Here is a 12,463-nt window from a genome sequence, read left to right on the forward strand (position 1 = left end):
GGCAAGCTCTATCCAAGCCCTTGGAGAGCACTTCTGCAGCAAAGCAAGAGAACAGAAAGACAGCAGGGCAACAGCAAGGCAGCAGTCCTCTTTAGAAAGCAGTCAGGTGAGTCCTTTAGGCAACCAGGCAGTTCTTCTTGTCAGGGTGCAGGTTCTGGTTCAAGTTTCTTCTCCAGGAAGTGGCTCAGGTGGTAGGACAGAGGGCCTCTTTTTATTCTCAACTGTGCCTTTGAAGTGGGGGAGACTTCAAAGAGTGGCTTAGAAGTGCACAAGGTCCCCTTTCAGTTCAATCCTGTCAGCCAGGGTCTCAGTAGGGGGTGTAGCAGTCCTTTGTGTGAGAGCAGGCCCTCCACCCTCCCAGCCCAGGAAGACCCATTCAAAATGCAGAAATATGCAAGTGAGGCTGAGTATCCTGTGTTTGGGGTGTGTCTGAGTGAATGCACAAGGAGATGTCAACTAAACCCAGCCAGATGTGGATTGTAAGGCACAGAAATATTTAAGTGCAGATAAATGCTAACTTTTTAGAAGTGGCATTTCTAAAATAGTAATATTAAATCCAATTTCACCAGTCAGCAGGATTTTGTATTACCATTCTGGCCATACTTAATATGACCTTCCTAATCCTTTCAGATCAGCATCTACTACTCAAACAATGTATGAGGGCAGCCCCAATGTTAGCCTATGACGGGAGCAGGCCTCACAGTAGTGTAAAAATGAATGTAGGAGATTTACACGACCAGGACATATAACTACAAAAGGTACATGTCCTGCCTTTTACCTACACAGCACCCTGCCCTAGGGGTGACCTTAGGGGTGACTTATATGTAGAAAAATGGAAGTTTTAGGCTTGGCAAGTACTTTTAGATGACAAGTCGAATTGGCAGTGAAACTGCACACACAGGCCTTGCAATGGCAGGCCTGAGACAGGTTAAGGGGCTACTTAAGTGGGTGGCACAATCAGTGCTGCAGGCCCACTAGTAGCTTTTAATCTACAGACCCTGGGCCCATATAGGGCACTCTACTAGGGACTTATAAGTAAATTAAATTGCCCAATTGGGTGTGATCCAATGTTACTGTGTTTAAAGGGAGAGAGCATATGCACTTTAGCACTGGACAGAGTGGTAAAGTGTGCAGAGCCTAATAAACAGCAAAAACAGTATCTCAAAAGTGGAGGGAGGCAGGTAAAAAGTTAGGGGTGCCCACCCCAAGGCTTTCAGGTCTAACACACATTTAGTTATACCTCTCCTCTTGGGACCACATACAGCATTGAATCATCTGGACAGAGTGGTCACTGTCTTCTGGCGTCAGTTGATAGCAGCATTAGGATGGTGCAGAACACGGGCTGCAAATAGGACAGATCAGCAGTTCAGAATTTGTTGGCCTTGTTAGTACTGGACTAAATGGCAGAATAGGGCAGTTAAAACTATGATGAAAAAACTCATCAGACAACTTAGAGAAGAGAATAGGACAGCAGACACACGCAGCTTTAAGACTGGACTGAATGTGACAAGATTCTAAGAAGAGCTGGAGACAGACTGACCTCAAGAAGGTCACAACTTCAATTACAAAGTTCTTCACTAATTAAAATAACCAAATTCCATTTAATTTTTCCTTCTGGTGGGCACATGCTGGGCGTCCGTTTCAGCATCTAATCACTGTAATTGGCACCTCCAAGTTCTGATACACTCAAGAATCTTATCGGCAAAGGTGCGCTGTCATCTTCCTCCCTTTACAGGTTTTGCCAAATTAAATTAAATTTTCTCGTAATTTGAAACTTACAGTTCTTTTCACAGAATCCACAATAAACTAAACTAATATTCTTTCACATGAGTACTATAGTTTCCTGCTCCATTTCACAGCTAGAACAAATTGTGTTACATCTGAAACATGTCTCTTGCCTATAATACAATTGGACATTCAACATTACTTTAGCTGCCTCGACAAAGAATTCAGGTCATAGGGGACAGAATAAACAAGTATTTTCCATGACTGCTTGCAAAATGAATCTTCCAGGCCTAGTAAAGTTTAGAAACCTAAATACATATTAACACATTCAGGCCCTCATTACAACCCTGGCGGTAAAGTCCGTCTACCGCCGTGCCGACAGACGCCAACACACCGTGACAGCAGTGGGATTCCGCTACGGTTATTATGACCCACACTAAGAAATCCATCACTATACAGACACCCACACAAGTTTGCCACACCAAAGGTCAGTGATAAACTGGCCATAGCAAAACCCACACCGTTACGCCAACAGGAATACGCCCGCAGTATCACGACCCACGAATCACCGCAGCGGTCTTTCAATTGCGGTAAACCATTGGCGGTACACACCGCCGCGCTCAAAATACATACACACTTACAGGACACCACCACATTGAACAATTCAAACTAATCACACCCAACACACATACACACACCACACCCACACACCCACGCCACTATAAAAGACACACCCACAATACCCACAACCCCTTACAGCAAAAAAAAAGATTGCAAGCAGAGAGTGACAAGCCAGGAGCACCCACTCAATCAGAGACACAATACCTCATCACCCATACACCATCCACGCACCTCACAACACAACACCCCACACATCACCCCATACATCCTCACACATACCACTCACACCACATACATGGCACCTCAAAGACACCCCAGGTTTTCAGAGGAGGAGCTAAGGGTCATGGTGGAGGATATCATCATGGTAGAGCCACGGCTATTCAGATCACAGGTGAGGCAGACGTCCATTGCTAGGAAGATGGAGCTATGGCGGAGAGTCCTGGACAGGGTCAATGCCTCGGGACAGCACCCCAGAACAAGGGATGACATCAGGAAGAGGTGGAACGACCTACAGGGTGCATTCCGTGTTTGCATGACACCAGGTAGCTGTAGAGAGGACTGGCGGTGGACCCCCACCTCCTCCCCCGCAACTAACAACATGGGAGGAGCAAGTCTTGGCAATAATGCATCCTGAGGGCCTGCAGGAGTAGCAGTAGGACAGGACTCTGGTAAGTCAAATCTTTACTACTACATCCTCCACCCTACCTGCATGCCATCACAAACTCCTACGCCTTCCCTCACCCCCATCACTCCACCACCTCACAAATACCCCACTATCACAACCCACCCATTCCAAAGCCAAGACTTGCATGTAACACCAATCCATGGACCCCCATCACAGACCTGCATGGACACCCATCACCACAGCATGCCCATTAGAGAGAATCACCTAGCCCACAAAATCACCACGCACACAAGGCAAAGCTTTCTCAAGCACGGGCAATCACAACCATACAGTGAAACACACCCATGCACAAGATGGCACATGCAGATACAATAACACTGCATTTTCATCCCCACAGGACCCCTACTCAACGTCACCGGAGAGGAGGTACCAGCAACATCCAGTCCCCCCCCAGAGGAGGCTCACAGTGATGACAGCAGCTCTGCATGCCTGGATCACGATGACCAACCTGGCCCATCAGGGATCTCTGGACAGTCAGTTACCCTGCCACACTCCCATACCACCACAGAGCCTCCCTCCTTCAGGAAACACCAGCACAGCACCCACCCAGCGGGCCCATGCCACTGTCCCCAGGACACATCAATTAGCAGTGTGTCCACCACTACAAGGACCCCAGGCAACCCCACAAACACGGAATGATCAGGGACCTGGGGACAGTGGCAGTGGGCACACGGTTCAGGGGACAGAGGCACAGGACAACAGGGAAACTGGGAGGACTGCTGTGCGACAGGGGGAGGACAGGCCCAGGGAACCGAATCTCCAGGATGCCCTCACCAACATCCTGGGAGCATACCACCATTCACAGGAGACCATGGGTCAGATACTGTACAAGTTGCAGGAGACCCAGCGGCTGCAGGAGGGGCAGTACCTGGGGATCAGGGAGGACTACAAAAACATCTACACCATCCTGGTCACCATTGCAGGGGTGCTGGATGACATGGCCAGCAGCATGAGGGAGACAGTGGCACTCCAACGGGCCCCTGACACTAGCCATACCGAAGAACAGCCCTCCACCTCTGCCGGCGCTAGTGGGAAGGAGGCCCTGCCACAGGACCAACAGGCCACCAGCACCCCACCCCTGCAGAAGGAGAACCACCTCACCAAACGGTCCCTGTGATCCAGGCAGAAACCAAAGAACATTGCCAAGACCCCCGCCAAGAAATAGGACTCTCCTGATTGTCACCCTTGTGTCCCACTCTGTCATCCTGTCCACCTTGAACTGCCATTACTCCCCTTTCCATGCCACATTGGGCAATGCACCTGTGATACCAAGAGACTGGACTCTACCTGGACTTTCCTCCACCATCACCCCAGCCCATTGCACATCCCCCTATACTTATGAGCACTTTAAAAAAAAACAGCCTTGGAACAAATACAAATCTGGAGTCTGCCCAATGATTCAAATATTTATTAGTTCAACATATTCAAAGCATTGCAAGTCATATGTACAGATAAATATACTTAGGAATGACCTTTGGTGGGCAGCTGTACAAATAGCAGGAGGCAGAGTGGGGCACAGATATCTGAAAATAGAGATGCCAAAGGGTACAGTAATTGACCATAGACATAGGGAACTCAGGCTGCCATGTACAATGTCCAACAGAAAGCTGGAAAGTTAAGTGAAGTTACAGTGTCTTACCTATGTGTCACTGGAAGTACTTCTGAATCATATTACTTCTGTTGTCAACATCTTCTTCCTCTGCCTCCTCTTCCTCAATGTCCACAGGCTCCACTGCTGCCACAAGACCATCTCCAGGCTCATCTTCCAGCATAAAAGGCACCTGATTTCTCAAGGCTAGGTTGTGCAACATGCAACGATGATCTGGCACACCTTCTTGGGTGAGTAGTACAGGGATCCACCTACCTGTCAGATGGAGGCACCGGAACCTGGACTTCAGGAGGCCAAGGGTCCTTTCAATAATCCTCCGGGAGGGAGGAGGGGACAAATGTCACATGTGTACCATCAATGGCACCAATGATGTTGGGGATATGTCCCAGGGCATAAAAGTCAGCTTTATCTTTGGCCAAATCCTCCACCTGGGGGAATACGATGTAACTGTCATGTGTTTCAGCAGGGCAGACAACACTCAGGTCAACACGTTGGATAACATTGGCTGAGACATCCCTGATGCCATGGCCACTGTTGCTTAGAAGGAACTACTTGCCAGGAAATGGAGCACTGACAGGACCTGCACTAGAGGGGGGATTCCTGTGGGCTGGCGGATAGCTGACATCAGGTCTGGCTCCTATTCGGCACACAGTTCTTGGATTGTGGCCCGATCAAGTCTGTATGTTATGATAATGTGTCTGTCCTCCATTGTCGCAAGGTCCACCAGGGGTCTGTACACCAGAGGATGTCTCCATCTCATATTCAGCCTCAGTGGTTGAAGCCTATGGAAGAAAACAGTGAGCAGAGGGTCATATTCACACATCTATTGCACTAATGATGATTTAGTTTCTTTACAGAGCCAGTATGTGAATCCGACAGTCAGTTACTGTGCCAATGTCTGCTGTGACGCAGTTAGGTGCCATGCCTTGTGCCCCCCTGGAATGGCGGCTGCCTGACCTGTGAGGAGGGAGAAGTGGAAATTAGGTAATTCCACTGGCATTGTATGCCATCACGGTTGGCAGTCAGAGACCGCCCCACAACTTCGCATTGGTTATCATTGGGCCCTATGGGTTCCAGAAGCAGACCTGACCGCCATTTTCTATCTGTTCACTCACTTGCTACCTGACTGTCAACAGGAGAGGACCTACACTGCAAGTGCTGCTGTGACCTGTGTCTGGAAGCGACAATGGCTCATGTGTCTGGGGAAAGGGCCCCTGCCTTCACTGTAGAGGAGTTGGAGAAACTGGTGGATGGGGTCCTACCGCAGTATACGTTACTCTACGGTTGTCCAGACAAACAGGTGAGTACACTGTGAGCATGATGCGTGGGCCTTGAATGTATGGAGTGGTCTGTGTGTAAGCCACATGTGGGGGGCAGAGGGGTCCTGGGCAGAGTGCTGCATGTATGGTGGTCAATGTATGTGCGTAAAGAGATGGGAGGGATATGGTGAGCCGTGAGTATGACAGTCTGTACGGTATGACTAATCATTTTTCTGCTGTCTTTTCCCTGCAGGTCAGGGCCCACCAGAAAAAGGGTTTTTGGCGTGCCATCGCCAAGGAGTTGCGGACCCTTGGGGTCTTTGACAGGCGGAGCACCCACTGCCGCAAAAGGTCAGAGAATCTGCGCCACTGGTCAAAGAAGACATCGGAAACCTAGCTGGGTATGGCCTCCCAACAAGGAAGGGGTGCCCATTGCACCATGACCCCCCTGATGTTCCGCATCCTGGCGGTGGCCTATCCGGAGTAGGATGGGCGCTTGAAGGCATCACAGCAGCCAGGTGGTGAGTACAGATTCGGAATCCTGACTTTGCGCGCGTTAAGAGTTACCCGGTGGGGGATGTTTGGCTACGGTTGCCCCTAGGCGAGGGTGAACATGGCAGAGTAGGTCCCTTGTTGGGCAGGCTCAGAATCACTTCTACCCCAATAGTGTTAATGGGCATCTACTACTGGGCAGGGACCTGTGGGTTTCAGGTGTGCAGATAATGGTGTTAGGCATTGTACCCCATGGGCTGGTGACTATCTTAGTGACTGGTAGTGCATGGCCTAGTGCATAGGGCTGCTCCCTGAGTGTTGTGTATGCCAACAGTAGTGGTGTTGCTGGCATTGACCAAGTTTAGCCTCTGTCTCTCCCCCCTTTTTGTTTTGCGAACCTGTCCTTGTGTGCATTAGCATCATCTGGCAGAGGAGCAGAGGCACGGGTGATGGAGGGAACTGCATGCCACATGGGCTTGGAGGCCGAATCCACCGAGGGTGAGGGCACCAGTGGGAGGAAGGGCGAGGGGAGCACCATGACAGGGACAGGAGGGGAGCCCAAAGACACCTCTGTGCCCACTCCAACAACAGGTACAGCCGTCACCCCCCCCACCAGCACCGCCCTCCCAGCAGCCCCTCAGCGTGTTTCCCGTGCCCGCTCACCCAGGAGGTTGGGCATCTCCTTCACCCCAGGCACCTCAGGCCCTGATCCAGTTAGCAACGCTGCCCTCAGTGAGGACGCTCTTGACCTCCTGAGATCCCTCACTGTTGGGAAGTCAACCACAGTGAATGCCATCCAAGGTGTTGAGAGGCATTTGCTACAAACAAATGCATACCTGGAGGGCATTCACTCTGGCATGGTGGCCCAACAGAGAGCATTTCAGGCTCTGGCCAACTCCCTCATGGCAGCCCTTGTTCCTGTTTCTAGCTTCCCCCCTCCAACTTCCTCTACCCAGACCGAATCCCCTCAACCCCAGCCTATCCCAAGCACACCTTCAGACCAGCATTCACCCAAATCACCACAAAAAAGTGGCTCAGACAAACACAAGCACCACACTTCATCTCACAGGCACTCACACAAGCATCACCCCCATGCAGACATACCAACATCCACTGCCTCCACTGTGTGCCCCTCCTCCTCATCATCCACCTCCCTCCCAGTAGCGTCTCCACTCACACCTGCATGCACTACATCCTCATCCACTACCTCCATCACCAGCACGCCCATCACAACACACCCCTCACGGGCAGTCACCACCCCCACATCCATGAACACGTCCCCTGTGTCCTCTCCCAGTGTGTCTGTGACCCCTCCTCCCAATGTACACAAACGCAAGCAGCCACCCACCCAACAGCCATCCACCTCACAACAGCATCCAGCCCATGCACCTGCACCCAAACACAGCAGACAGACACCTCCTACAACCACTCCCTCATCCTCCAGTCCCAAACACTCTCCCTCTTCCCGCCCCAGTGTGTCAACTAAGCTTTTCCTGGCAAACATTGACCTCCTCCCTACCCCTCCCCCCTGTCCTTCATCTCGGGCCAGGGTGTCCAGAACCCAGGCTAGCACCTCAGCCACCAAGTCGACATCCACTGTGGTACCTGCAACTCACAGAGGCTCAAAGGGGGCACCCGTCAACCCAGCCAGTGTGCCACCAATCCCTGCAAAGGAAAAAAACATTTGCCACCTGCCAAGGTGAAGAGGGGGACAGCATGCAGCAGAGCCAAGGAGCACAAACCACCCAGAAAGGCCTCCTCAAAAACTCCAGCTGCCAGAGCCAAGGTCACACCACCATCTGCTAAGGTGAGGAAGGGGCAGAAAACACCAGGCAAGGCACTTCAGCCGTCAGAGGCTGCAGGTGAAGGCCTGGTGGCTACCAGCACAACCGTCACCACCGCCACCTGCACCACGGCCAGCACCAACAGCAGCCCTGCCGCTAGCACCACCACCTGCACTGCCACCTGCACCGCCACCTGCACCCCCCACTAGCACCACTACTGTCAGCAGCAGCAGCCATCCGAGGCTGCAGGAGAAGGGCTGGAGCCTCCCTCCACCACTGGCAGCACCGCCACCTGGACCTCCGCTAGCACTTCCGCAGGCCCCGCCGCATGCACCACCACCTGCACCACTGACAGTAGGACCACTACCAGCAGCAGCCCCAGTGGACAGCCATCCGAGGCTGCAGGAGAAGGGCTGGAGCCTCCCACCACCATTGGCAGCACCCCCACCAGCATCAGCACTACCAACAGTTTGCAGCCTTAGGCGCCACAAGTTGGAGTCTAGCTCTGCCTCCATGGACTAGCATGCAACCTGTTCCCTGCAAATCTCGTGCCTCAGACACCCAGGTGAGGGACTGTGAACTGCCACACCCCAAGTGTTGCATCACTGGGCACAAGGCCCCCTCCAGAACCAATGGAGATATGCATCCACTCACCCTATCCTTGGCTGGATGAAGCACACTGGGCACAAGGCCCCCTCCAGAACCAGTGGAGAAAGGCATCCACTCACCCTATCCTTGGCAGGATGAAGCACACTGGGCACAAGGCCCCCTCCAGAACCAGTGAAGATATACATCCTCTCACCCTAACCTTGGCAGGATGTAGGACATTGGGCACAAGGCCCCCTCCAGAACCAGTGGAGATATGTATCCACTCACCCTATCCTTGGCAGGATAAAGCACACCAGGCAAAAGGCCCCATCCAGAACCAGTGGAGAAAAGCATCCACTCACCCTATCATTGGCAGGATGAAGCACACTGGACACAAGGCCCCCTCCAGAACCAGTGGAGAAAGACATCCACTCACCCAATCCTTGGCAGGATGAAGGACACTGGGCACAAGGCCCCCTCCAGAACCAGTGGAGAAAGGAATCCACTCACCCTATCCTTGGCAGGATGAAGCACACTGGGCACAAAGCCTCCTCCAGGACCAGTAGAAGAAGGCATCCACATGGAAGACTGTGGCTTTGCACTCCCCTGGACCAAGCAGTGGGCAAACCACCCACTTACGAGACTTGAGAGACTGTGGCCTTGCACTCATCAGGACCAAGCAGTGGGCAAACCTCCCACTTGAGAGACTGTGGCCTTGCACTCCCCAGGACCAAGCAGTGGGCAAACCACCCACTTGAGAGACTTGTGAGTCTGTGGCCTTGCACTCCCCAGGACCAAGCAGTGGGCAAACCACCCACTTGAGAGACTTGTGAGACTGTGGCCTTGCAGTCCCCAGGACCAAGCAGTGGGCAAACCACACACTTGAGAGACTTGTGAGACTGTTGGTTTGCACTCCCCAGGACCAAGCAGTGCATGGAGCCCCCTTGAGGAGCAGTGGCGTTATTCCATCTTCCGGATGAGGTGCCCCCCCTTCCACATCCCACTGAAGTGCCTGTGTGTTTTCAATCTGATGCCCCTGCAGTGCTCTCTCCGTATTGAGGCAGGAGTAAAGTGTGGGCTTGGTCCATTATTTTTGGCCCAGTAGCCCACGGACATTTTGAATGGACAATGTACTGTCTTATGTACATATTGTATATTTTTGTATATACTGTTTTTCTATTTATTACGTATATCTGCCTATTTCTAAAATATCACTGTTTAAATCAATTACTTTTGTCCTTTTGTTCTTTCAGGAGGTTACGGGGTATACATGTAATGTTTCTGCATGTGTTTGTGTATATGGTGTTGTGGGTGAGGGTGGGGGTGTTGCATGTTGCCTGTGTGTGTCACTCTCTTTTTACTCTCCCCTCCCCTGTCTACTAGGTGCAGTACTCACCGTGGTCGTCGCCGCTGCCTTTCGTATTCCTGGTAGATGAGGAGGTAGACCAGCATGGGCAGGACCTGCAGCTCGAGCTCCATGACGTCCTGGTTCTTCCTTGAGTGTCGAGAGGTGAGTGGTTTCCCTTCCAAGTCCTGTTTCCGTCGTGCTTTTGATGACGTTGGTACTGCTCCACAAAGCTGGCGGATGGACGTGTTGTGATGGGGTGGGCGGTACATTGGCTTCTGCCTGTCTGTTGGCGGTTACCACGTGGTGTTTGTTGCTACCACCGTGGCGGTTGGAGTGTTAAAGTGGCTGGCTGTGTTGGCAGTTTCCACTGTGGTTGTGATCCCATTTTTTTTACTGCCGGCCTGTTTGCGGTATTACTGCCGCTTTAACACACACCGCCAGGGTTGTAATGAGGGCCTTAATACATTAATAAACCTATTGCACACCTTAAATTCAAACCAAATATGCAAAGCAAACTATGTATCTTCAAGCATTATTCATGTTATGTAAAAAGCAATTTTAACCATACATTTATTTTTCTAAAAACGTAATCCATTATGAAATTCATTTATTTCAATGTAAGTGGGTTTAATTCATATTCATATAATAATCATAATACATTTTAGTTCTACAGTTTTACTTGAAAATTATACTTTCAGGTTAACATTTATGAATAATTCACTCAAAATATAAATGCATGTCTTCATGTTAAACTTGATGTCAATATTATGATTGGAAGGCACAAGCGTCCACCACAATTTAAACATGCACATTTTCATTTCTATGTTATTGTTCTCATTTAGGCCTTAAAAACTACAGATTTATTAGCTGCCATATGCTACTCTATGCCACTAATTTATTAACAAAACCTGATCTCTCTCAGGGATATAAAATACATTTAGGCAGGTCCTAGTTATATAATTTAACTGGAATACAATAATATCTATGTTATGTATAGCTGCACTTCCAAACTTGCTGGAAATAATATCTTGTGCCAATGATGCTAGCATGTTTTCAACACCTAATTTCTTCACCCATTTGGGAGCGTTGTTACATAAACAGTGGTCCAGATGAGCAACAAACACCCCATGACTCAGTGTTGCAGATCTCTTCACATTCACCTGTAATTTTGTGTATGAAGAAGAGATGGTGAAGAAACCTGAAACAGCCGTCCAGCTCACCAAGCCAAGTCAGACCTGAAAATAGTTAAAAACATACTGATGAAATGTATTTTAAATTGTTTGAAGCTTAGAAAAGCTAATACACTTTTGGAAAATGGTAGACCCACTGTGTTAGACATGGCATCCTTGGTGTAGTCTCCCCTAACTTTTTGCCTCCACTTACTAGGTTGGTGCTGTGTGCTGGACTCTGTTTTTGCTGTTTTTTTGCTCTGGGCACTTTTCCACTTCTGACTAGTGCTAAAGTGCAAGTGCTCCCTAGGTGAAACTGTATGTGTAACTGGCTTTTTCATAATTGGCAAATTTGATTTACTAGTAAGTCCCTAATAATGTACACTAGAGGTGCCTAGGATATGTAAATCAAATGCTACTAGTGGGCCTGCAGCACTGACTGTGCCACCCACAAGAGTAGCCCTGCCACTGCAGTGGCTCAGACCTGCCACTTTAGTGTTTGTGTGTGCAGTGTTTAAACTGCCAATTTGACTTGGCAAGTGTACCCACTTGCCAAGCCCAAACCTTATCTTTATACATATGTAAGGCACCCCTAAGGTAGGGTGCAGTATATGTTAAAGGTAAGACATGTATTGATGTGGTGTACATGACCTGACAGTGAAATACTGCCAAATTCGATTTTTCACTGTTGCAAGGCCCATCTCACTCATAGGTTAACATGGGGGCTGCCTTAAAATATCCTTAAAGTACAATTTCCCTTTGAGATCAGATAGAAATATGAAGTTTGGGGTCTCTGAACTCACAATTTCAAAATACATCTGTTAGTGAAAGTGGTTTTTAGATTGCTAGTTTCAAAATGCCACTTTTAGAAAGTAGCAATTGTTTTGCTTAGTCCATTTTGTGACTCTGCCTGTTGATGGATTCCTTATCCGGGTCAGGGCTGTTTGTGCATCTCCAATAGACAGTGACACAAAGGGCTCTGGAGTGTAACCTACATATCCTGAAGGGCCATCTGGGCTTAGTTGGAGGAAGGAGTGGTTATTTACACCCGAAAGGGCTGTGCCTGCCCTCACACAAAGCTGCCTCCAACCCCTCTGGTGTGTGTCTGGAGCCAAGCCTAGTCAAGGTAGGATTCTGTAAACAACAGCGACTTTTCTTTGAAGTTGGGCAACTTCAAAGGAAG

The sequence above is a fragment of the Pleurodeles waltl genome, chromosome 11, assembly GCF_031143425.1.
Source record: "Pleurodeles waltl isolate 20211129_DDA chromosome 11, aPleWal1.hap1.20221129, whole genome shotgun sequence".
Taxonomy (NCBI): domain Eukaryota; kingdom Metazoa; phylum Chordata; class Amphibia; order Caudata; family Salamandridae; genus Pleurodeles; species Pleurodeles waltl.